Below are 23,946 nucleotides of genomic sequence, written 5' to 3' on the forward strand. Positions count from 1 at the left end.
TAGCTCGAAGTTTACATCAGGAACTTGTTTAAAGAGAAAGACAGAAAGTAAGTGGGTTAAGAAACCATGTAACAGTATACATCTGCAGGACATCTGAATAATTGGTACTTCGTTGACCACCAGGAAGTCTCAAAAAGATATTAACTTAGGTACATTATACTTTTTTTTTTATTATTATATAATTTTATTTTTTTAATGGGGTGACATCAATAAATCAGGATACATATATTCAAAAATAACAAGTCCAGGTTATCTTGTCGTTCAATTATGTTGCATACCCACCACCCAAAGTCAGATTGTCCTCTGTCACCTTCTATCTTGTTTTCTTTGTGCCCCTCCCCACCCCCTATCCCTCTCCCATTCCCCCCTCCCCCCGTAACCACCACACTCTTATAAATGTCTCTTAGTTTCACTATTATGTCCCACCTACGTATGGAATAATACAGTTCCTGTTTTTTTCTGATTTACTTATTTCGCTTCGTATCATGTTATCAAGATCCCACCATTTTGCTGTAAATGTTCCGATGTCATCATTTCTTATGGCTGAGTAGTATTCCATAGTGTATATGTGCCACATCTTCTTTATCCAGTCATCTATTGATGGGCTTTTTGGTTGTTTCCATGTCCTGGCCACTGTGAACAATGATGCAATAAACATGGGGCTGCAGGTACATTATACTTTTTAAGAGGGGAGGGATTTTATAACTCATTTCAGGATGCTCTTAAAATGAAAAAGCTTTAGTGTTTAAAGTACTAACTCTTGATTATTTAGAAAAGTAAATATTCAGTATCATATTCCCTATAGGTTTGTAATGGCTGAGATTTTCTTGTATTTTTGTTTAAAAATTTGTTAAAATTAGAAGAACTCTACTTGTTCTAAGTTGGCCAAATGTATGTTATAAATACAGAATTCACCTAGATCAGGGGCTGAATTGAATACATAAAAAAACACAACAAATCAACTCAATGTTGCGTGACTCAATGATTACGTGATGTTATTTATGTAATAACAAGAACTCAATGTTACGTGAGTCAAATAAACCTTTAATATAACTTTATCGAGATAATGTAGTCTTATCTTGTTTCATTGAAATATTTTCTCTTTTGAAAAAGTATTACTCATGTTTTTCAGCCCTTACCAGTCAGAGGTTAAAAATAAAATCGAAAAAGCTAAGCTATCTTTTTCTTCTTCTTCCTTTGCCCCCACCTGCTCTGTGGGAATAAGCTAGAAGTCCTCAGAATGATCCACATATGTTCACTGGGCTACCACTTGGCATTTTGCCCTTTTCCTACTCCAGCCCACTGTGGTAATGATGGCTGCCCCATCGGTGCCTGCTGGAAGTGCAGACAACACTGCTTTCTCTAATGTTTATGTCAGTTGGTGTCTACTTAAGAGCTGCTCAGCTGATGTCTATACTGAGAGCATGATGCAAGATAGAGAGGGCTGCCCCTTCCTGCCTTCCCCCTTTACTACTGAGGCTCGATGCCTTGAATTCTAATTTACCAATTCTTTAGTTATTATCTGAGTCTTTTATGGCTGTCCCTCTCACTGGAACTCAAACATGGTCTAGGGGGGTGGGCTGGAGGAGAGGCTGAGTGACAGACACTGTGTTGCACTCAGACTCACCCTTCCCCTCTGACCCTATTCCATTGTCCTTCGACCAAAATGGTGGCCTTCCTTCCTTGGGATGAGTTCTTTCCCAGGAAGAGCCTCGATTCCTCATGCAAATAGCCCTGTGGCAGAGCCAGCCTGCCAGTCAATCCTCCAGACAGGATTACATAGAAGGATTTCACTCAAGCTTGAAAATTAACTTATAAAGACCATCTGAAAAGGAGATAATCTTAGGGAAAAGTAAGAATGTGAAGATTTAAGCTAATAAGCAGACTTGTATATACCACAGGTGTCTGTACAGAGATGTCTGGAATCAGATCTGGTATAGATGCTTTATCTGTCTTGTATCTCATCTAGCTGGTTTATGTTGGTAGGATTAAATTTATAGACCTGGGTAAACAACTCCAGTGAGAAAACAATCATCTAGTTGTGCCTTAGCAATGGCTTCTCTCACGTTCTAAGAAATTCAGCTTTTCAACTGTCACAAAAAGCTGGACTCTAACTGCTAGACCTGATTATACATAGTGGTAGGCAGTTTAAGGGCTGTGCTCAAGGTCTTTATTAACACAGAACAAAAAGTTGTGGACTTTGGAATTTCAGAAATTATACACTGTAAAATCATAGTACTGCATGGGGGAACCTATGACCTTATCTAATTTCTAATCCAGGACATAGCAGCTGTTGTGCTATTAATATCCCAATGTGTGTAAAAAAGAAAACCATGTCAGTAGTGAAAATATGTTTAAATACATGGATTACTGTGACTTTCAGCTAACTAATCACAAGAAAAAAATGACTGCACTTTTATGATTTATTATGTGGAATGCTACTGTTTTTTGTCTGTTTTTTAGTTGTATCTCTAGACAAAGAATTGAGGATGATTTTGATTTTCTTTGCTTATTTGAATTTTCTTGGGTGTGAACAAGGTACTTTTAATTTATAAAAAAATTGTGGTGAATATACATAGAATTTACCATTTTAACCATTTTTAAGTGTGCAGTTCATTGACATTAAATGCATCCACCTTGTGCAACATCACCACCATCTGTCTCTAGAGTTTTTTCAGCCTCCAAACCTGAAATTCTGTACTTATTAAACAATAATTCTCCCTGCCTTTCCTCCCAACCCTTGAAAACCACCACTCTACTTTCTATCTCTGTGAATTAAAGTATTCTAAGTACCTCATATAAGTGGAATCATATAGCAGTTGTCCTTTTGTGACTAGCTTATTTCCCTTCCAGGGTCATCCATGTTGTTGCATGTCAGAATTTCCTTCCTTTCTTGGCTAAATAATATTGCAATGTGTATATATACCTCAGTTTGTTTATCTATTCATCAGCCAATAGATACTTAAATTGTTTCAACCTTTTGGCTATTGTGAAGAATACTGCTATGAATGTGAATGTCTCTGCTCTCAATTCTTTTGAGTATGCACCCAGAAGTGGGATTCTGTGTACGGTAATCTATTTTTAACTTTTTGATGAACCACCATACTGTTTTCCATAGTGGCTGAACTATTTTACATTTTTATCAGCAGTGCAATTTTTCCACAACCCTGCCAATACTTATTTTCTGTTGTTATGTTTTTTGATGATAACCATCATCCTAATGGGAGTAAAGTGGTGGTACCTTACTATGCTTTACATTTGTATTTCCCTAATGATTAGTGACATTGAGTATCTTTTCATGTGCTTTTTGGCCATTTGTATATCTTCTTAGGAGAAATGTCTATTTAAATTCTTTGCCCACTTGTTAATTAGGTTGTTTAGTTGCAGTTGTTGCTGCTGAGTGGTAGGCTTTCTTTATATAGTCTGGATATATATGATTTGCAAATATTTTCTCCCATTCTGTGGTTTGCTTTTCACTCTGTTGTGTTCTTTGATACACAGAAGTTTTAAATTTGGATATAGTTCAGTTTATCCATTTTTTTATTTTGTTGTCTTAGCTTTCGGTGTCATATCCAGGAAATCATTGCCAAATTCAGTGTCATGAAGTTTTCCTCGTTTTCTTCTCTGTATTTTAACATTTAGGCCTTTGATTCATTTTGAGTTAAATTTTGTACGGGATGTAATTTTATTCTTTTACATGTGGATATCCAATTTTCCCAACATCATTTGTTGAAAAGACTGTCTTTTCCCCATTGAACAGTCTTGGCAATCTTACTGAAAATCATTTGGCCATGTATGCTAGAGTTTATTTGTGGGTCCAATAATCTCTTCCACTGGTCTATATGTTTGTATTTATGCCGGTACCACACTGTTTTAATTACTTTCCTTCATAGTAAGTTTTGAAATCGGAAGAGTGAGACCTCCAACTCAGTTCTTTTTCAAGGTTGGTTTGGTTCTTTGGGGTCCCTTGAAATTCCATATGCATTTGAGGATGGATTTTTCTATTTCTGTATAAAATGCTATTGGGATTTTAATGAATTTTATTTTAAAAAATTCAAGCAACATAGTGATAGTAAAAGCAAGTTTTAACTTTACATGGAAAATAACGTCTACTTGTAATTTTAAGAATAGATTTCTTTTGGATGATCTGTTCAGTCTGCAGTGCCAGAAAGGAATGATTTTTAATGAAAACTCTATATAAAGACTATTAAGCTACTATTGACCCATACAGTTGTGGAGAGAAATTTCTCTAGCAAAACCAAAAGACACATATTTAGCTTTAATGGCCCTTTAAACTAACCATGTCTAAATCTTCTTCTTGTATGTTGTTGTGTGTTACTAATTTGTTAACTCTGCTTTCTAAAATTCAGGAGGAAAAAATGGGTTTAATTTCTATAGTAATAATTACTATCATCATAAGTTACACAGCTTTATTTTTATTTTTTGCTTATGATCCATTTATAATTTTGCATTTACCTAACTTGGATAAATAGTTTCATTCAATTTGCATGAGATTTAAAGACAGTCCATTTCCTGTTGCAACATTCTGGAGTGTACTATTTTTCTTTATTCAGTTTACATATTTTCTTTTGGAATAAACTTTAGTAGAACAAAGTGACTCTAAATTGTAGACAAAAAAGTCATATGAAAGAGTAGAAGTTAACAAAAAGTAATTGTTTAGATCTTCTAAACAAAGCTAACTAGTTAAGGTTGTTCTGAGATTTTTAGTGCCAGTTTATGCCTTCACGTCACTTATTTTATTTTTCTTTATTTCAATAAATATTTACTGAGTGCCTATCATGGGGGCAAGACTCTTTTAGTAGACATTGTAGACATAGATCCCTTGTACTCAAGCAGCTCACAGCCTAATAAAGAAATAGACAAGTAAACTAATAAACCACTTTATTGAAATAGATACAGAACATTGGATTGCGTTCCCAGAATGGGCAAGCGTTCACAGAATGAGCATGCATTAGTCTTCCAGGATCATCTTTTCTAGGATTCCTCGGCTCATTGTAGCAATAAGACCATATTTATGTAGTTAACTAAATAATACAAAGAAGTGATAGTGTTTAGGAACTGTGACAGTCTGGTTTGCCCATAAGCATAGAAATAATTTATTCTTTCTTCAGAATGTTTCCACCATTTAAGGTCAGCAGCTATTGGCAGAGAGAATTGCCTTGTTCAAAGTATGCAGTGTCAGAAGGTAGGGGTGGGCTTCTCCAACTTCCCACCTGGATGTACCCCTTCTCACCCTAGGTGAGAGGACCACCATACTGGGGGGTCATGGTGGCATCATCTAAGAATCTGTCCCAAGCTATCTGCCTCAAGCAGATGTTTTTAAAATCTGATATTTTTCCTAAACATTCAAGTGAATATTAAAATTACATTAATATTTAGAAAGAGTTTTAAACTACCATTCACCCCCTAAGTCTTTAAGTAATTTTAGTGCTTCAGAAGGATACACTATATTTAACTCAAGGCTCATTTGGATTCGAACCTCTCCTCCCAAGAGTTAAACACACATACATTTTAGTAGTGTGGAAAAAGTTATGTAACATGGGTGTAAGAAGTAAGCATTCTTTCCTACTCATTATGGGTTTTCCTCTAAATTAAAAGAAATCCCACAAGTTTAAAAAACAGTTAAAATTGTCACCAGTCATCATCATGATTAATGGCATTTGACTGTAGAGAAAGCTAAGTTTTGGAAACACTGCAATGAAACTTAGTTCCTGAATATCCTGATTCACTATGGGATTTTCAAGCATGCCACTTTAAGGGACCCCACTCTTCTTAGTCACAGGCAAACTATGCCAGTTGGTAACCTTTGTTTTCCCCAAACTGGAAAATACTTTCAATAATTTCCAGGGACCTTCATGGTTTAGGCTACTGGTATGAAGTGATCATGATTCCTTGGTGAAGAAGAATCAGTGGAACTGACAAAACAGTGAGAACATGAGAAGCTTCTGAAGCAAGCAATTCTTTGGGAATCAGGCAACCCCATTAGGAACATTGAAGTGACACAGCAAATGTTTTAAGTGCTTTTGATGGTGAATTGGTTTATCTTATCTAAAGCAGTGGTTTCTAAGTACAGCCCTGCTTTAGAATCACCTGTAAAGATATTTTAAATTGCAATTCCTGGGCTGTACCAATAGACCTGCTGATTCAGAATTTCTACATTTTTAACACAGCAGATGAATGATCTTTCACCACACAAATATGACTATGTTGCTGTCCTGCTGCTTAAAAATTCTAAGACTTTTTGCTGTTCTATGATAAAGTGCAAACTTGCTGCCCAATTTACCTAGCTTTTTGAGTTTCCTATTGGTTATCTTATCACTCTAGCCTCATGTTGTTCCAGCCCGTTCATCTAAATCTGTTTGGGATGACATGAGAATAATGGCAATGTGAGAGATACTCCTGATCTCTCCCCTTGAAATTTCAACAAATTTAACAACTATAACATAGTGAAGGAATCCCGGCTGGGCTCTAGGCCTGAAAGATCCACATATCCAATTGACTAAAGGTGGAAAGGGGGGAGGAAGATGAAACAAACTTGTGGTTGACCCCCAAGAGAAGCCTGGAGTGACTGGGTTTCCTTCTGCCTGGAGAAGCAGTGAGACAGAGGGGCAGAAGGATCAATAAACCAAAGCAGTGGAAGAACAAGGGGTCATGGCCAGTGTTCCCATTATTGGCCCACAGTCAGTGCAGAGACAGAGAAAATCAAAGTATGGCCCCTCAGCCTCCCACTTCCCTCACCTCGGGTACCGAGAGTGGCAGAGACAAACCCCACAGCTAACTCTGCAGAGACACTCTCTCCCCTGAAGAAAAAAAGTGCTTTGCATCAGGCCCCCTGCAGGGAGGAGAACCTAAGGGCCTGAAATCACCATTGCTAAAGCCATAAAGCTGTAAAACCCTCACAACATGCCCCACCCACCAACATGACTTTAGCACTGCCTACATCATTGTGACAGTAACATCTTGGGAGAACACAGCATAGGAATTTCACAGAGTTAAAACTTGTAATACAGTGACACTTACTGGAAGAAAACAGTAACCTCTCAAAATGTAAATATTTTCTTTTATTTTTGTTTTACTTTTTGAATTTTATTTTATTTTTCTATTTTTATTCTTATCCTTATAGGTGTTTTGTTTGTTTTTGTCTTTACTCTTTGTTTTATTGTGGTTTTTCTCTTTTACTTGTCATTATTTTAAAATTTTTATATTTTTATTATATTTTTCAATTTTTATTTTTTACTTTTTAGGGTTTTTTAAAGAGTTCTTAACAATACCATTCTCAAGTGCTATTGAGAAAGAAAAAATAGATACCATGGCTACACAAGACAAATAAGTAGTTCAAAAATAAAATGAAAAATCTCCAGAAAGCAATCTCCATCACATGGAAACCTTGGAGTTAAATGATAGAGAATTTAAAATTGGAGTTTTGAAAATACTCGGTGAAATGAGAGAAAACACTGATAGGCAACAAGCTAAAAAAAATTAATGGATAAAATGAGTACTTCACCAAGGGGACTGAAACAGAGATGAAGAACTCAATACATGAATTGGAAAACGAGGTTGCAAGTTTAGCCAATAGAACAGGTCAGGTAGAAGAATCAGTGACATCAAAGACAGACAACTAGAACTGATACAGAGATAAAAGAGAGAGACTCATGAATTTTAACAAAATGAGAGAGCTCTAAAAGAATTATCTGACTCCATCAGAAAAAAAAAAAAAGAATAGTGGGTATACCAGAAGAAGAAGAGAAGGAAAAGGGAATGGAGAGCCTATTCAAACAAATAATTGACAAAAACTTGGAAAGACTTAGAGCCTCAATTCCAGGAAGCAAACAGAATGCTGAGTTATCTCAACCCAAGCAGACCTACTCCAAGGCACATCATAATAAAATTGTCAAAAATCAATGACAAAGAAAGAAACTTCAAGGCACCTAAGGAAAAGAAGATTATAACATATAAAGGAAAGCTCATTAGGTTATCATCAGATTCTCAGCAGAAACTCTGCAAGCCAGAAGGGAATGGATTCAAACATTCAAAGTACTGAAAGAGAGAAACTACCAGCCAAGAACACTATATCCATCAAAGCTATCCCTCAAATATGAAGGAGAAATAAACACTTTTACAGACATAGAGATGCTGAAGGAATTTATCACCAGAAAACTCCTACTGCAAGTAATACTCAAGAAGGTTATTCAACCAGATACAAGGAACAAACTAAATCAAAACCACAAGTAAAATCACCAACAAGACACAATAAAAACAAAGAGAATCTGTGACAGCAATAACATAAAGGGGACAGGATAAAGATCTGCATTAGCAAAAGAATATGGAGTGCAGAAGCACTCATAAGACAAAGGACTCTTGTACATATGAACATTTTTCTCTTAATAATGTAATGGTAACCACTGACAAAAAAGCCACTATTGAAACACACAGCTTAAAAAAAGAAGAAACAGGGGAAAGAAGTATGGAATACCACCAAAGAAAACAACTGACAGAAGCACAAAAGAGAAGAACCAAGTAAGACACAGAACTACCAGAAAACGAAACACAAAATAGCTATAGGAAATCCTCAAGTGTCAATAATTACCCTAAATGTAAATGGACTGAACTCACCAATAAAAAGGCACAGAGTGGCAGATTGGATCAAAAAGCAAAACCCAACTATATGCTGCCTTCAAGAGACACCTCTAAGCTGCAAGGACAAATGTAGACTTGGAATGAAACATTTGAAAACGATTCTCCAAACAAACAAATAATACCCAAAGAAAGCAAGTGCAGCCATACTAATATCTGACAATACTGACTTCAAGACAACAAAGGTAGCCAGAGACAAAGATGAACATTTTATAATGATAAAGGGGATGTTGAATCAAAAAGACATAGCGCTTTTTAATATATATGCACTGGACTAGGGAGCCCCAAAATATATAAGACATCTTCTAACTGATCTAAAAATAGAAGCAGACAAAAACACAATCATACTTGGTGATCTCAACATACCATTGGTGGTTTTAGATATACCATACAAACAGAAAATCAATAAAGAAATATTGGCCATAAACAACACACTAGACCAAATAGACATAATAGACATTTGCAGGACATTTTATCCCAGAACATCAGATTATACATTCTTTTCCAGTGTACATGAAACATTCTTCAGGTAGACCATATGTTGGGTCACAAAACTAACATCAACATACTTAGGAAGATTGAAATTATACTAAACATATTTTCTGACCATAAGTCTTTGAAATTAGAATTCAGCAGCAAAAAGGAAGTAAATAAAGCCACAACAATATGGAATTTAAACAACATACTTCTAAAAATGACCAGGTCAAAGAAGAAATAAAAGCACAGATCAAAAGATATATGAGACAAAAAAAATGAGAACACAATATATTAAAATATCTGGGATGCAGTGAGACCAGTAGTAAAAAAGGTTATAGCATTACAGAGTAATATCTAGAAACAAAAGAATCCCAAGTAAACATCCTAACATCACATCTTTTTTTTTTTTTTTTTAAATGACTGTATTTTCAAACAGTATCTTTTTTTTTTATTTATTTATTCATTTTAGAGAGGGGAGAGAGAGAAGGGGGAGGAGCAGGATGCATCAACTCCCATATGTGCCTTGACCAGGCAAGCCAGGGTTTTGAACCGGCGACCTCAGTGTTTCCACGTTGACGCTGTATCCACTGCGCCACCACAGGTCAGGCACATCACATCTTAAGAAACTAGAAAAAGAAGAACAGAGGCAACCCAAAGTCAGCTGAAAAAAGGAAATAATAAAAATTAGAGCAGAACTAAATGAAATAGAGAATAAAAAACTATAGAAAAAATTAATACAACAAAGAGCTGGTTCTTTGAAAAGATCGATAAAATTGACAAACCCCTGGCTGTTCTCATTAGGGAAAAAAGTGAAAGGACTCATATAAACAAAATCTGAAGTAAAAGAAGAGAAATTACAACAGACATCATAGATATACAAAGGATCAAAGTAGAATACTATGAAAGATTATATGCCACTAAATTAAAAAACCTAAAAGAAATAGATAAATTCCAAGAACAATACAATCTTCCCAGACTGAGACACAAAGAAATGGAAAACTTAAATAGACCCATAAGCAGGGAGGAAAAAGAAACAATTATCAGAAATCTCCCCCAAAATAAAGGTCCAGGACCAGATGGCTACACTAGTGAATTCTACCAAACATTCAAAGATTTGGTTCCTGGCCTTCTCAAAGTGTTTCAAAAAATAGAAGAAGCAATACATTTTATGAGACAGACAATCCTGATACCAAAACCTGGCAAAGACATCACAAATAAAGAAAACTACAGACCAATGTCTCTAATAAATACAAATGCAAAAATCCTAAACAAAATACTAGCAAATTAGCCTGACCAGGCAGCAGCTCAGGGGATAGAGCATTGGCCTGGGACACAGAGAACCCAGGTTCAAAACCCCAAGGTCTCTGGCTTGAGTGCTAGCTCTTCTTACTTGAGTGCTGATTCACCAGTTTGAGCACAGGGTCACTGGTTTGAGCATGGGATCATAGACATGTCCCCATGGGAGCTGGCTTGAGCCCAAAGGTCACTGGCTTGGTCAAGGTGTCACAGGCTCATCTGGAGCCCCTGGTCAAGGCATATATGAGAAAGCAATCAGTGAACAACTAAGGTGCTGCAATGAAGAATTGATGCTTCTCATTTCTCTCCCTTCCTGTCTCTTTGTCCCTCTCTCTGTCTCTGTCTCTCACTAAAAAAAAGAAAAGAAAAGAAAAAGAAATACTAGCAAATCAAATATACAACAACACATAAAAATAAAACCATCATGATCATCTAGGATTCTTTCCAGGAACACAAGAATTGTTCAACATACATAAATCAATCAATGTAATATACCACATCAACAAAACAAAGAACAAAAATCATATGGTCCTATCAATAGATGCAGAAAAGGCATTCAATAAGATACAACATCCCTTTATGTTTAAAACACTCAATAAAATTGGTATAGAAGAAAAGTACCTCAGCATAATAAAGACCATATATAACAAACCATCAACCAATATCATACTAAATGGTGAAAAACTGAAAGCTCTTCCTCTAAAATCAGGAACAAGACAAGGGTGCCCACCCTCTTTACTTTATTTAACATAGTTTTGGAAGTTTTATCCAGAGCAATCAGGCAAGAGAAAGAAATAAGAGGCATCCATATTGGGAAATAAGAAGTAAAGGTATCACTTTTTGCAGATGACATGATCCTATATCTAGAAAACCCCAAAGACTCCACCAGAAACTATTAGAAAAAATAAACCAATATAGTAAAGTCACAGGATGCAAAATCAATATACTTAAGTCTACTGCTTTCCTCCACCAATGTTGAAACTTTGGAAAATGAACTAAAAACAAAAACAAAAAACAAAAACAATTCCTTTTACAATTGCAACAACAAAAATACCTAGGAATAAATTTAACAAAGGAGGTGAAGGACCTATAAACTGAAAACTACAAAACATTATTGAAAGAAATCAAAAAAGACACAATGAAATGGAAAACTATTCTATGTTCATGGATTGGAAGAATCAACATAGTTAAAATGGCCATATTACCCAAAGCAATATACAAATTTAGTGGAATTTCCATCAAATTCCCAATGTTATTTTTTAAGAAAATGAAACAAAAAAAAATCACCAGGTTTGTATGGAACAATAAAAAACCTGAATAGCTAAAGCAATCCTGAGGAAAAAGATGAAGCCAGAGGTATCACACTACCTGACTTCAAATTATACTATAGAGCCACAATAATCAAAATTGCATGATATTGGCAGAAAAACAGACATACAGATCAATGGAACAGAATCAAAAGCCCAGAAATAAAGCCATATATATATGGACAAATAGTCTTCGACAAAGGAGCCAAAAACACACAACAGAGAAAAGAAAGCCTTTTCAATAAATGGTGTTAGGAAAATTGGAAAGCCACACACAAAAGAATGAAGCTTGATTAGTTTGTCACTTGCACAAAAATTAATTCAAAATGGATGAAAGAGTTAAATATAAGATCTGAAACTATAAATTACATAAAAGAAAACAAAGGTACTAAACTCATGGACCTTGGCCGTAAAGAACAATTTATGAATTTTATCCCAAAGGCAAGGGAAGTAAAGGCAAACATAAATGAATGGGACTATATCAAACTAAAAAGCTTCTGCACAGCAAAAGAAACTGACAACAAAACAAATAGGCAGCCAACTAAATGGGAGGTGATATTTGCAAACAACAGCTCTGATAAGGGGTTAATATCCAAAATATATAAAGAACTCTTAAAGCTCAGCAACAAACAAGCAAACAATCCAATTAAAAAATGGGGAGAGGACCTGAACGATATTTCTATCAAGAGGACAAACAAATGATCAGCAGATATATAAAAGGAATGTCATCTTCACTAGCTATTTGAGAAATGCAGATCAAAAGTACAATGAGTTACCACCTCACACCTGTTAGATTGGCTATTATCAAAAAGGTAGGTAATAAGTGTTGGAGAGGCTGTGGAGAAAAAGGAACCCTCATTCACTGCTGGTGGGAATGCAAACTAGTACAACCATTATGGAAGAAAGTATGGTAGTTCCTCAAAAAATTAAAGATACAATTACCATATACCCAGTAATCCCTCTACTGGGTATCTACCCCCAAACTTGAAAATATTAGTGCATAAAGACACATTCACCCCCATGTTCATCACAGGATTATTCACAGTGGCCAAGACATGAAAACAACCAAAGTATCCTTCTGTAGAAGATTAGATGAAAAAGATGTGGTATATATACAATGGAATACTACTCAGCCATGAGAAATGATGACCTATTGCCATTTGCAACAACAGGGATGGACCTTGAGAACATTTTACTGAGTGAAATAAGTAAATCAGAAATACCTAAGAACTAAATGATTTCACACATCGGTGGGATATAAAACTGAGACTCACAGACATAGATAAAAGTGAGTGTTTACCAGCAGGAGAGGAATGTAGATGAAGGGGTGAAGGAAAGGAGTAAAGAGGGACAAATATATGGTAATGAAAAATGATTTGACTTTCGGTGATGGGTATACAACATAAGCAACAGTTCAAATGCTATACAATCATTTACCTGAAACCTATGTACTCTCTCTCTCTCTCTCTCTTTAGTTCTTTTACAAGTGAGAAGAGGACAGTTAGAGAGACAGACACTTGCATGTGCCCCAACTGGGATCCACCTGGCAACCCCCATCTGGGGCCATGGCTGCAGGAGAGAAATAAAAAGAGAGAGAGAAGGGCGAGGGGCAGGGGTAAAGAAGATGATGGTCACTTCTTTGTGCCCTAACTGGGAATGAACCTGGGACATCCACATGCTGGGCCAGTGATCTACCACTGAGCCAATCAACCAGAGCTGAAACCTATGTACTCTTATCGATCAGTGTCACCCTGTTAAATTTAATTTTCTAAATAATAAAAAAAATCTGTTTGGCCTTTGCCTAGTCTTCTCTTGGCCAAAACACTCTTACCCTATCTACTTCAATATTTCTTTAGCTCAAGTGCTTGTGAAATTTTGGGTCACTTCCTCCAGGAAGCCTCCTCTGTTAACTCATTTTCAAGTCAAGTGTTATTCTAATGAAGCTCTTAGCTCCCTGTATCTCTTTCATCATGTTATATTGTAAATGTCTTTCAATTGCTTGTCTATATCCCTGTAGACTTTAATCCAGAGGTCCCCAAACTATGGCCCCCGCGGGCCTCATGCGGCCCCCTGAGGCCATTTATCTGGCCCCTGCCGCACTTCCGGAAGGGGCACCTCTTTCATTGGTGGTTAGTGAGAGGAGCACTGTATGTGGCGGCCCTCCAATGGTCTGAGGGACAGTGAACTGGCCCCCTGTGTAAAAAGTTTGGGGACCCCTGCTTTAATCTCTGAGGATAAAGTTATATTCTGAATACAATACACTGCACAAAGTAAATGTGCAGTAGTTGTGGCCATCGTGGCCATGCACGTGCAGGTTCCCATTAGATTCAGGCAGATGGTAAAGAAACAGTGGAGCCCTTGCTGGATAGCTCAGTTGGTTAGAGTATTGACCCAAAGCACAGAAGTTGATGGTTCAATCCCCTGTCAGGGCCCATATAGGAACAGATCAATGTTCCTGTCTGTCTGTTTCTCTCTCCCCCTCCTCTTCTCTCTCTAAAAATCAATAAAAGAAACAAACAAACAAAAACAAAAAACAAAAAACAAACAAACAGTGGAGCCAAAAAATGGTGAGCCATTCCTTTATTAAAGAATCGCACCAGGCCCTGGCTGGTTGGCTCAGCGGTAGAGCGTCGGCCTGGCATGTGGGGGACCCGGGTTCGATTCCCGGCCAGGGCACATAGGAGAGGCGCCCATTTGCTTCTCCACCCCTCTCCTTCCTTCCTCTCTGTCTCTCTCTTCCCCTCCCGCAGCCAAGGCTCCATTGGAGCAAAGATGGCCCGGGCGCTGGGGATGGCTCCTTGGCCTCTGCCCCAGGCGCTAGAGTGGCTCTGGTCATGGCAGAGCGATGCCCCAGAGGGGCAGAGCATCTCCCCCTGGTGGGCAGAGCATCGCCCCTGGTGGGCGTGCGGGTTGGATCCCGGTCGGGCGCATGCCGGAGTCTGTCTGTCTCTCCCTGTTTCCAGCTTCAGAGAAATACAAAAAAAAAAAAAAATCTCACCAGCCAATGAGCAAACACACAGGGCTCCCAAAGCCACAGATACATTCTCCGGTTCCACAACTGGGAGAATCTTCTCTGGTTTCTCCTAGAATCAAAGGCCTCATCAGTCTCAGCAGAGCTTATAAAAGCCCCTCACTTCTGGTTCCTCATCTGCATATCTTCTCTCTGCACAAACTCTGCAAAAACATGGCTTTTTCCCTTCTTTTCTCAATACTTTCTGGAGCAACAAACTCTCCTCCAGCAAACATTAGCAAGACAATGGCCCTTTCCAAGCAGGAAGGTAATTTGCAATTTCACAGATCATAAACCTGGTGCTGCCCAGTGCCATTTTTTAGCACTAAATGTGAGCAAACTCAAAAAATACGAATTTTAAAAACTCATTTGCCAACATACACAAATATCTATTGAATGAATGATTGGATTTAGCTCTCCTTTTGGAACTATGCCACCTGTGTGGTGTCTCCACCTCTTCTGTGTTTTATTCCATCCCTCCATCCCTGAACTCCAAGCAAACTCCAGATACCCTTCCTTGACTTTATAAGAGGAAGCACACACTCATCTCTTGGCCCTGAGCTTTGCAGAGTAGCTCTTTGCAGTTCCCACATGGTTTGAGCCAGCTCCTCATCAGCCAGTTGAGACAAGCCCTTGCTCCACCTGGTCCAGTTTCAGTTCTGCGGGGACATCTTTGCTCTTGGCCACTATATATCTTCCTTGGCACAAAGAGCAACCATGTAGCATAGGAGAGAAGGATGTGACACCTCTGTGTCTGTTTCTATACCCCTACTGTTATCTCATATTTATTCCCCTCCATCCCCAGGACTCTATAAATTGAGTATTTTTATTGTCTCTTCTTTGACTTTCTCTCCCTTTTCTAGAGTCCTTTTAAAATATTTTCCCCCTTGGGTCTCTTTACATAGATTTAAATATAGTGGTCTACTTAGCAGCTCCCCATGATCCTAGGACTTTAACCATTTACTTCTGATAATACTTCTTTGTGAAAAATAGTAATGTTCAAGGACAGAAAGTTTTTTTACATTTTTTAATACAAAATTAACAAGGTTTTCAAAATAGAAATGTAAAATGGTTTTATCCCCAAAATGTAGGATCTTAGTTACATAGATTGAATCATATGTTTGTAATAGTGTAAAAATATATTATGATCACATAGTCATCTTTATTAACTCATTGATTAAACAGGTACTACAATATTAATGATTGGATCACTATATTGAACTATTTTAATTAGAAGTAATTTATAGGCAACACTTGTTTTCCTTTCATTATTATAGCAGTTAAAAAGCTTTCAGAAAGTTCATAATGAATAGTGTGGTTCTAAATATATAAAATGCACAATGTTACATCACCATAGTATCTTTTTCTTTGGGAATTAGTATCTACAGTTACTAAACTAAGAATGAAATGTGTAGTATGTGTAGCATATCACAATTCAATTCAAGCATAAGCACATTTTAGGAAAAGAAGAATTGGTGTTTCACACCAGTTGGAAAAAAAGAAGCTGTGTTCTTCAAATAGAGTAAAAAGATTTGGTTAAGAAGATAAATACCAACCCTATTTACATATTTGTAAACTGAATAGCTTAAACTTTTAAACTGAATTAGCTACCTATATACAGTTTTAAGAGCTCATTATTTACATGATCTTATTAGAGCTTTGTATCATCCCTGTGAAACAGAGTGGTTGGAGTCCCTATATTTATAGGTAAGAAAACTGAGTCAAGGAGATTAAATAACTTCTGGGAAAAGGCTGTTCTGATTTAAAAATTCTTTTTCGAAAAAATTGTATGATCAAATTGTGAAATGTCTAGACTGTTAAACTATATCAGTCTTAAACATTATATTTAGTTAGGGAAAATGTCTTATAAAATTTCTGCTCTTCCCATGAATCTAATAATGGGGACCTAATAAAAACTAAGTTGTTACTATTGACTTGACCTACTGTGTGCCAAGTTTTGTACTGGGTATTCTAAATATTGACATCTGATGATTCCATCCTAACAACAGTTGTATAAGAAAATTGTATTCCTATTTCATAGACAATAAATAGGTCAAAACAATGTTAGCAACTTGTACAAATCATGCTGCACAGCTGGTACTGGAAACAAATTCTGTTTTCTCAAAGCTGGGCTCACTCTATTATTCCATGCTGTGAATTTTATTTCCATGTTAATTTAAATTTTTATTTGCCTGAAAGCTTTATTTAATTTCCTCTATGCTCAGATCATGTGAGTTTGTGTTAACCAGCAGCATAATTGATGCACTCAAGATTATTTGATTTACATTTGAGAGCCACTCTGATTACCTCAATCTACAATTAGAAACAAACAATTTTTTCAGAGATGTCGTTTGTGGAAATGCCATATGGAAACAGTTCTGTTGTGATTTCTTCAGCTGCCTAGTCAGAATGTAACTAATTAGAATAAAAAATGTAGTAGAAAGTCTCTCTTTTTGAGGTACCAAATGCTGAGAAAGCTGCCTACATTCTGGTTATAGACAAGCCTATGGTAGTGTCCCTGGGGTTTAGCATAAAGAAGGACGTAAAACCAAAATTGCCCAAATGATTATTCTATACTCTGTTTTTTTCTGTTCATAAAATTAGTTAGATGATCACTGTAGAAAATTCAGAAAATACATATAAGCAAGAGAGAAAGAGAATGAAAACATCGCTAGTCTTGCTAAAATATTGTAGTGCCTAGCTTCTAAGCACTTTCTTTAGGTCTTTCAATTTTTTCCTAAATTACCCAAGTACATGATCGAGCCTATTTTCTGAACTTCAGTAATCATTTTATTTTCTAAAGAGTTTGAATTCTGTTTTTATTCTGTTCCTTTCTTAAACATCTACTATAATCTATTTCAATGAGCAGGGGAGCAGACAATTTGAAATATTTACATTTCATGATGAATCAGCATCTCAAATTTTTACGTAAAAGACAATATATTCTCTATCTGTCCTACAAGTCTGTGTATTTCATATGTAAAAATGTGAGTGTTAGGAAACAGGCTTTACTTCACCTGATTTAAACATTTTTTAAATATTTAAAATGGTAGTTGACGTTCAATGTTCTATCAGTTTCAGCTGTGCAGCATAGCAGTTAGACATTTATGTAACTTATGAGGTGATCCCTCAGCCGGTCCAGTACCCATCGGACACTATACATAGTTATTATAATATTTTTTCCTATATTCCCTATGCTGTACTTCACATCCTCATGACTGTTTTGTAACTGTGGATTTGTACTTCTTAATCCCTTCACCTTTTTCATCCAGCCCCCCCACCTACTTTATCTGATTTAAATATGGAAAAGAGACAATAGTTTGTTATTGAGACTTCTAGGTCACCAATATTCGATTGTCACATTTTTTTTTCACTTCCAAATGTGATTCCAATTTTTTTTTCTGTCATTTCATAAATTCACAGCCCTGTGTTTCTTTCTTTTATTTCTAACTTTTTTAAAAAATTGAGTTTATTAGGTCACAGTCGATAACATAACGATACAGGTTTCAAGTGCCCAATTCTACAACACATCATCTGTACACTGTATTATATGTTAACCCACCCATGTCAAGTCTTCGTCCATCACTATTTATCCCACCATATGCTCTTCCGTTTCCCCTCCCCCTGGCAATCATCACATTGTTGTCCGTGTTTATGAGATTATTTTTCTTTTTTGTCATTTTTTTGTTTAATCCCTCTACCCCTTCACCCAGCATCCCCATCCCTCCATGACAGCTGTCAGCCTGCTCTCTATTTATGAGTCTGTCTCTGTTTTGCTACTTAGTTCATTTTGTTCATTAGATTCCACATATAAGTGAAATCATATGATACTTGTTTTTCTCTGACTGGCTTATTTCACTTAGTATAATGCTCGCCAGGTCCATCCATCCTATTGCAAAAGGTAAGATTTCCTTTTTTTTTTATGGCTGAGTAGTATTCCATTGTGTAAATGTACCACAGCATTTTTATCCACTCACAATGGGCACTTGGGCTGTTTCCCTATCTTTGCTATTGTAAATAACACTGCAGAAAACATAGGAATACATATATTCTTACAAATTGGTGTTTTGGGTTTCTTAGCGTATATTCTGAGAAGTGGGATCACTAGGTTAAAAGGCAGTTTCATTTTTAATTTTTGGAGAAATCTCCATTTGGCTTTCCACAGTGGTTGTGCCAATCTTCATTCCCAACAGCAGTGCGCGAGGGTTCCTTTTCCTCCACACCCTTTCCAACACTGCTGTTTGTTGATTTATTGATGATAGTCTTTCTGAAAGGTATGAGATGATATTTTTTGTGGCTTTAATTTGCATATCTTTGATAATTAGTGACATTGAGCATCATTTCATATGTCTATTGGCTATTTGTATGTCCTCTTTAGAAAAATGTCTATTCAGATCTCTTGCCCATTTTTAAACTAAATTGTTTGTCTTTTTGGTATTGAGTTGTATAAATTTTGGAAATTAAGCCCTTATCAGATGTATCAGCAAATATGTTCTCCCATTCAGTGGGTTGTTTTTTTATTTTGTTGATGGTTTCCTTTGCTGTGCAAAAACTTTTTAGTTTGATGTTGTCCCATATGTTTGTTTTTTTCTTTTGTTTCCCTTGCCTGAGGAGCTGTATCAGAAAAAATATTGCTACAAGAATTTATTTATCAGTTCTAGTAGTTTTTTGGTGGAATCTTTAGAGTCCTCTATGTATATCATGCCATTTGCAAATAAAGACAACTTTACCTCTTCGTTTCCAATTTTGATACCTTATCTTTCTTTCTTTCTTTCTTTCTTTCTTTCTTTCTTTCTTTCTTTCTTTCTTTCTTTCTTTCTTCCTTCCTTCCTTCCTTCCTTCCTTCCTTCCTTCCTTCCTTCCTTCCTTCCTTCCTTCCTTCCTTCCTTCCTTTCTTTCTTGCTTTTTTTTTGTCTAAATGCTATGGCTGGGGCCTCTAGTTCTATATCCAATAAGAATGGTGATAGTGGACATCTTATTCCTGATCTTAAGGAAAATTCTTGTTGTTTTCGCCTATTGAGTAAGATGTTGGCCACGTATTGCCTTTATTACTTTGAAGTATGTTCCCTCTGTTCCCACATTGCTAAGAGCTTTTTCTTTTTTTAATCATAAATGAATGCTGGATTTGGTCAAATGCTTTTTATACACCTACTGATATGACCATATACTTTTTATCTTTCATTTTGTTTTTGTGGTGTATCACATTTATTGATTTGCGGATGTTGTACTAACCTTGTATTTCTGCAATAACTTCCACTCATCATGGTGTATAACCTCTTTTATGTATTGCTGTATCTGCTTTGCTAATATTTTGTTGAGCATTTTAATATCTATATTCACCAGGAATATTGGTCTATAATTTTCTTTCTTTTTAGTGTCATTCAGCCACCCCTATGTCTTTTGATTGGAGCATGTAAACTATTTATATCTTTAACATATTTTGCAATAGTGGTTTGGTGCTAAAAAAAGAAAAACTTTTTTTCTGGAAAATTTATTATTTCTCCTTTAATTTTAAATGATAGCTTTGTTAGGTAAGGTAGTATTGGTTGCAAGTCCTTCCTTTTCATCTCTTTGAATGTTTCACGTGAATCCTTTCTGACCTGAAATGTTTCCTTTGAGAAATAAGCTGACAGTTTTATGGGAGCACCCTTGTAGGTAACTAACTGCTTTTCCTTCACTGTTTTTAAGATTCTCCCTTTGGGCCCTGGCTGGTTGGCTCAGCGGTAGAGCATCGGCCTGGCATGCGGGGGACCCGGGTTCGATTCCCGGCCAGGGCACATAGGAGAAGCAGGGCACATAGGAGAAGCGCCCATTTGCTTCTCCACCACCCCCTCCTTCCTCTCTGTCTCTCTCTTCCCCTCCCGCAGCCAAGGCTCCATTGGAGCAAGGATGGCCCGGGCGCTGGGGATGGCTCCTTGGCCTCTGCCCCAGGCGCTAGAGTGGCTCTGGTCGCGGCAGAGCGACGCCCCGGAGGGGCAGAGCATCGCCCCCTGGTGGGCAGAGTGTTGCCCCTGGTGGGCGTGCCGGGTGGATCCCGGTGGGGCACATGCGGGAGTCTGTCTCTCCCCGTTTCCAGCTTCAGAAAAATAAAAATAAAAAAATAAAAAATTCTCCCTTTGTCTTTAACTTTTGCCATTTTAATTATGATGTGCCTTGGTGTGGGTTTCTTTGGGTCCATCTTGTTCGGAACTCTCTGTGCTTTCTGGACTTGTGTGTCTTTCTCTGTCACCAGGTTGGGAATTTTTTGATCATTATTTCTTCAAATAAGTTTTTTTTTTTTTTGTATTTTTTTTTTTTCTGAAGCTGGAAACGGGGAGAGACAGTCAGACTCCCGCATGCGCCTGACAGGGATCCACCAGGCACACCCACCAGGGGCGAAGTTCTGCCCACCAGGGGGCGATGCTCTGCCCCTCTGGGGCGTCACTCTGCAGCGACCAGAGCCATTCTAGCGCCTGGGGCAGAGGCCAAGGAGCCATCCCCAGCGCCCGGCCATCCTTGCTCCAATGGAGCCTTGGCTGCGGGAGGGGAAGAGAGAGACAGAGAGGAAGGAGGGGGGGGGCGGAAAAGCAAATGGGCGCTTCTCCTATGTGCTCTGGCCGGAATCGAACCCAGTTCCCCTGCATGCCAGGCCGACACTCTACCGCTGAGCCAACCGGCCAGGGCCCAAATAAGTTCTTGATCCCTTGCTCTCTCGTCTTCTTCTGGTACCCCTATGATATGGATGTTGTTACATTTCCTGTTGTTCCAAAGATCCCTTAAACTATCCTCATTCTTTACAATTTTTTTTTCTGCTCTGATCAGGTGATTTTTTTCTACTCTGTCTCTGAAATCACTGATTTGATCCTCTGCTTCATCCAACCTGTTTATTCCTCCCAGTATATTCTTGATGTCAGATATTGTATTCTTTATTTCGGACTGGTTCTTTCTTATGCTTGCTATCTCTTTTTTAAGTTCTCACATTGTTCCTTGAGAATCCCTATAACCATTACTTTAAAATCCATAAAAATATAAAACACTTCATGAATTTATGTGTTATCCTTGCACAGGAGCCATGCGAATCTTCTCTGTGTTGTTCAAATTTATTTTTTTTTGTATTTTTCTGAAGCTAGAAACGGGGAGAGACAGACAGACTCCTGCATGTGCCCAACCGGGATCCACCCAGCGTGCCCACCAGGGGGCGACGCTCTGCCCACCAGGGGGCTATGCTCTGCCGCGACCAGAGCCACTCTAGCGCCTGGGGCAGAGGCCAAGGAGCCATCCCCAGCGCCCGGGCCATCTTTGCTCCAATGGAGCCTTGGCTGCAGGAGGGGAAGAGAGACAGAGAGGAAGGAGGGGGGGTGGAGAAGCAAATGGGCACTTCTCCTATGTGCCTTGGCCGGGAATCGAACCCGGGTCCCCCACACGCCAGGCCGACGCTCTACCGCTGAGCCAACTGGCCAGGGCCTTGTTCATATTTTAAGATATGTGCTGCTGAAGCAAGCACTTATTTCTTCCTTCCTTCCTTCTTTCCTTCTTTCCTCTCTCTCTCTCTCTCTCTCTCTCTCTCTCTCTCCCTTCCCTCTCTCCTCCCTCCCTCCCTCCCTCTTTCTTTCTTTCTTTTTTTTTTTTTTTTTGTATTTTTCTGAAGCTGGAAACCGGGATAGACAGTCAGACAGACTCCTGCTTGCGCCCGACCGGGATCCACCCGGCACGCCCACCAGGGGCCTATGCTCTGCCCCTCCGGGGAGTCGCTCTGTTGCGACCAGAGCCACTCTAGCGCCTGGGGCAGAGGCCAAGGAGCCATCCCCAGCGCCAGGGCCATCTTTGCTCCAATGGAGCCTCGCTGCGGGAGGGGAAGAGAGAGACAGAGAGGAAGGAGAGGGGGAGGGGTGGAGAAGCAGATGGGTGCTTCTCCTGTGTGCCCTGGCCGGGAATCGCCTGCCTTCCTTCCTTCCTTCCTTCCTTCCTTCCTTCCTTCCTTCCTTCCTTCCTTCCTTCCTTTTTTCCTTCCCTCCTTCCCTCCTTCCCTCCTTCCCTCCTTCCTTCCTTCCTTCCTTCCTTCCTTCCTTCCTTCCTTCCTTCCTTCCTTCTTTCCTTCCTTCCTTCCTTTCTTCCCTTCCTTCCCTTCCTTCCCTTCCTTCCCTCCTTTCCTTCCTTTCCTTCCTTTCTTTCTTTCTTTCTTTCTTTCTTTCTTTCTTTCTTTCTTTCTTTCTTTCTTTCATGAGAGGAGCGTAGAAAGAGAGACAGACTCCTGCATTCACCCCGACTGGGATTCACCCAGCAACCCCCATCTGGGGACAATGCTCTGCCCATCTGGGGCTGCTCACAACTGAGCTATTTTTAGCATCTGAGGCAGAGGCTCAACAGAGCCATCCTCAGTGCCTGGGGCTGATGTGCTTGAACCAATTGAGCCATGGTTGCAGGAGGAGAAGAGAGAGAGAGAAAGAGAAGGGGGAGGGAGGAGAAGCAGGTGGTCACTTCTCTTGTGTGCCCTTACAGGGAACTGAACCTGGAACATTCACAGGCTGGGCCAACACTCTATCACTGAACCAGCTGGCCAGGGCCATCTTTCTTTCTTTCTTTCTTTTTCTTTTTAAGACAAATGGTTTCCTTCAACTTTGGCCAAAGCAAAGGTTGATCTCAGGTATGAGGAGCAAGGTGATAACACCTTTCTGCAAACAGTAAAAGGAAATGCCCTTGAAGATAGAAAATGCACCGAAATGGAGAAGTTTAGATTAGATAATACCAAGGATTTCTATTCAATATGGTTGCTAGGTCTCTTAACTAACTTGTGTGGAACAGTATTTTCAACTCTAGAATCACCTGAATGGCTTTAAAAAGTACTAATGCCTAGTTCCTTCTCCTAAAGATTTGAATGTAAGTGGTCTGGGAAGGCCTGGACATTGGAATTTTATTTTTTTATTTATTTAATTTTTGTGTGTGTGACAGAGACAGTGGAAGGGACAGATAGGAACAGACAGACAGGAAGGGAGAGAGATGAGAAGCACCAATTCTTCATTGCGACACCTTAGTTGTTCATTGATTGCTTTCTTATATGTGCCCTGGTCGAGGGGCTATAGCAGACTGAGTGACCCCTTGCTCAAGCCAGTAACCTTGGGCTTAAACTGGTGAGCTTTGCTCAAACCAGATGAGCCTGCGCTCAAGCCAGCGACCTTAGGGTTTCAAACCTGAGTTCTCCATGTCCCAGTCCGATGCTCTATT

At 38.5% G+C, this 23,946-nt stretch overlaps 1 protein-coding gene and 1 non-coding gene across 7 annotated transcripts in view; one reads left to right on the forward strand and one right to left on the reverse strand.

Annotated features, from left to right (window-relative positions):
* The window catches only part of FILIP1 (filamin A interacting protein 1), a 242,283-nt gene that overhangs the window by 132,273 nt on the left and 86,064 nt on the right, over positions 1-23,946 (forward strand). The window lies entirely within an intron of this gene.
* Positions 21,747-21,856, reverse strand: LOC136390285 (U6 spliceosomal RNA). Its single transcript, XR_010748704.1, has one exon. It is a non-coding gene; the product is annotated as a U6 spliceosomal RNA (small nuclear RNA).

The sequence above is a fragment of the Saccopteryx leptura genome, chromosome 1 (genome assembly GCF_036850995.1).
Source record: "Saccopteryx leptura isolate mSacLep1 chromosome 1, mSacLep1_pri_phased_curated, whole genome shotgun sequence".
Classification (NCBI taxonomy): Eukaryota; Metazoa; Chordata; class Mammalia; order Chiroptera; family Emballonuridae; genus Saccopteryx; species Saccopteryx leptura.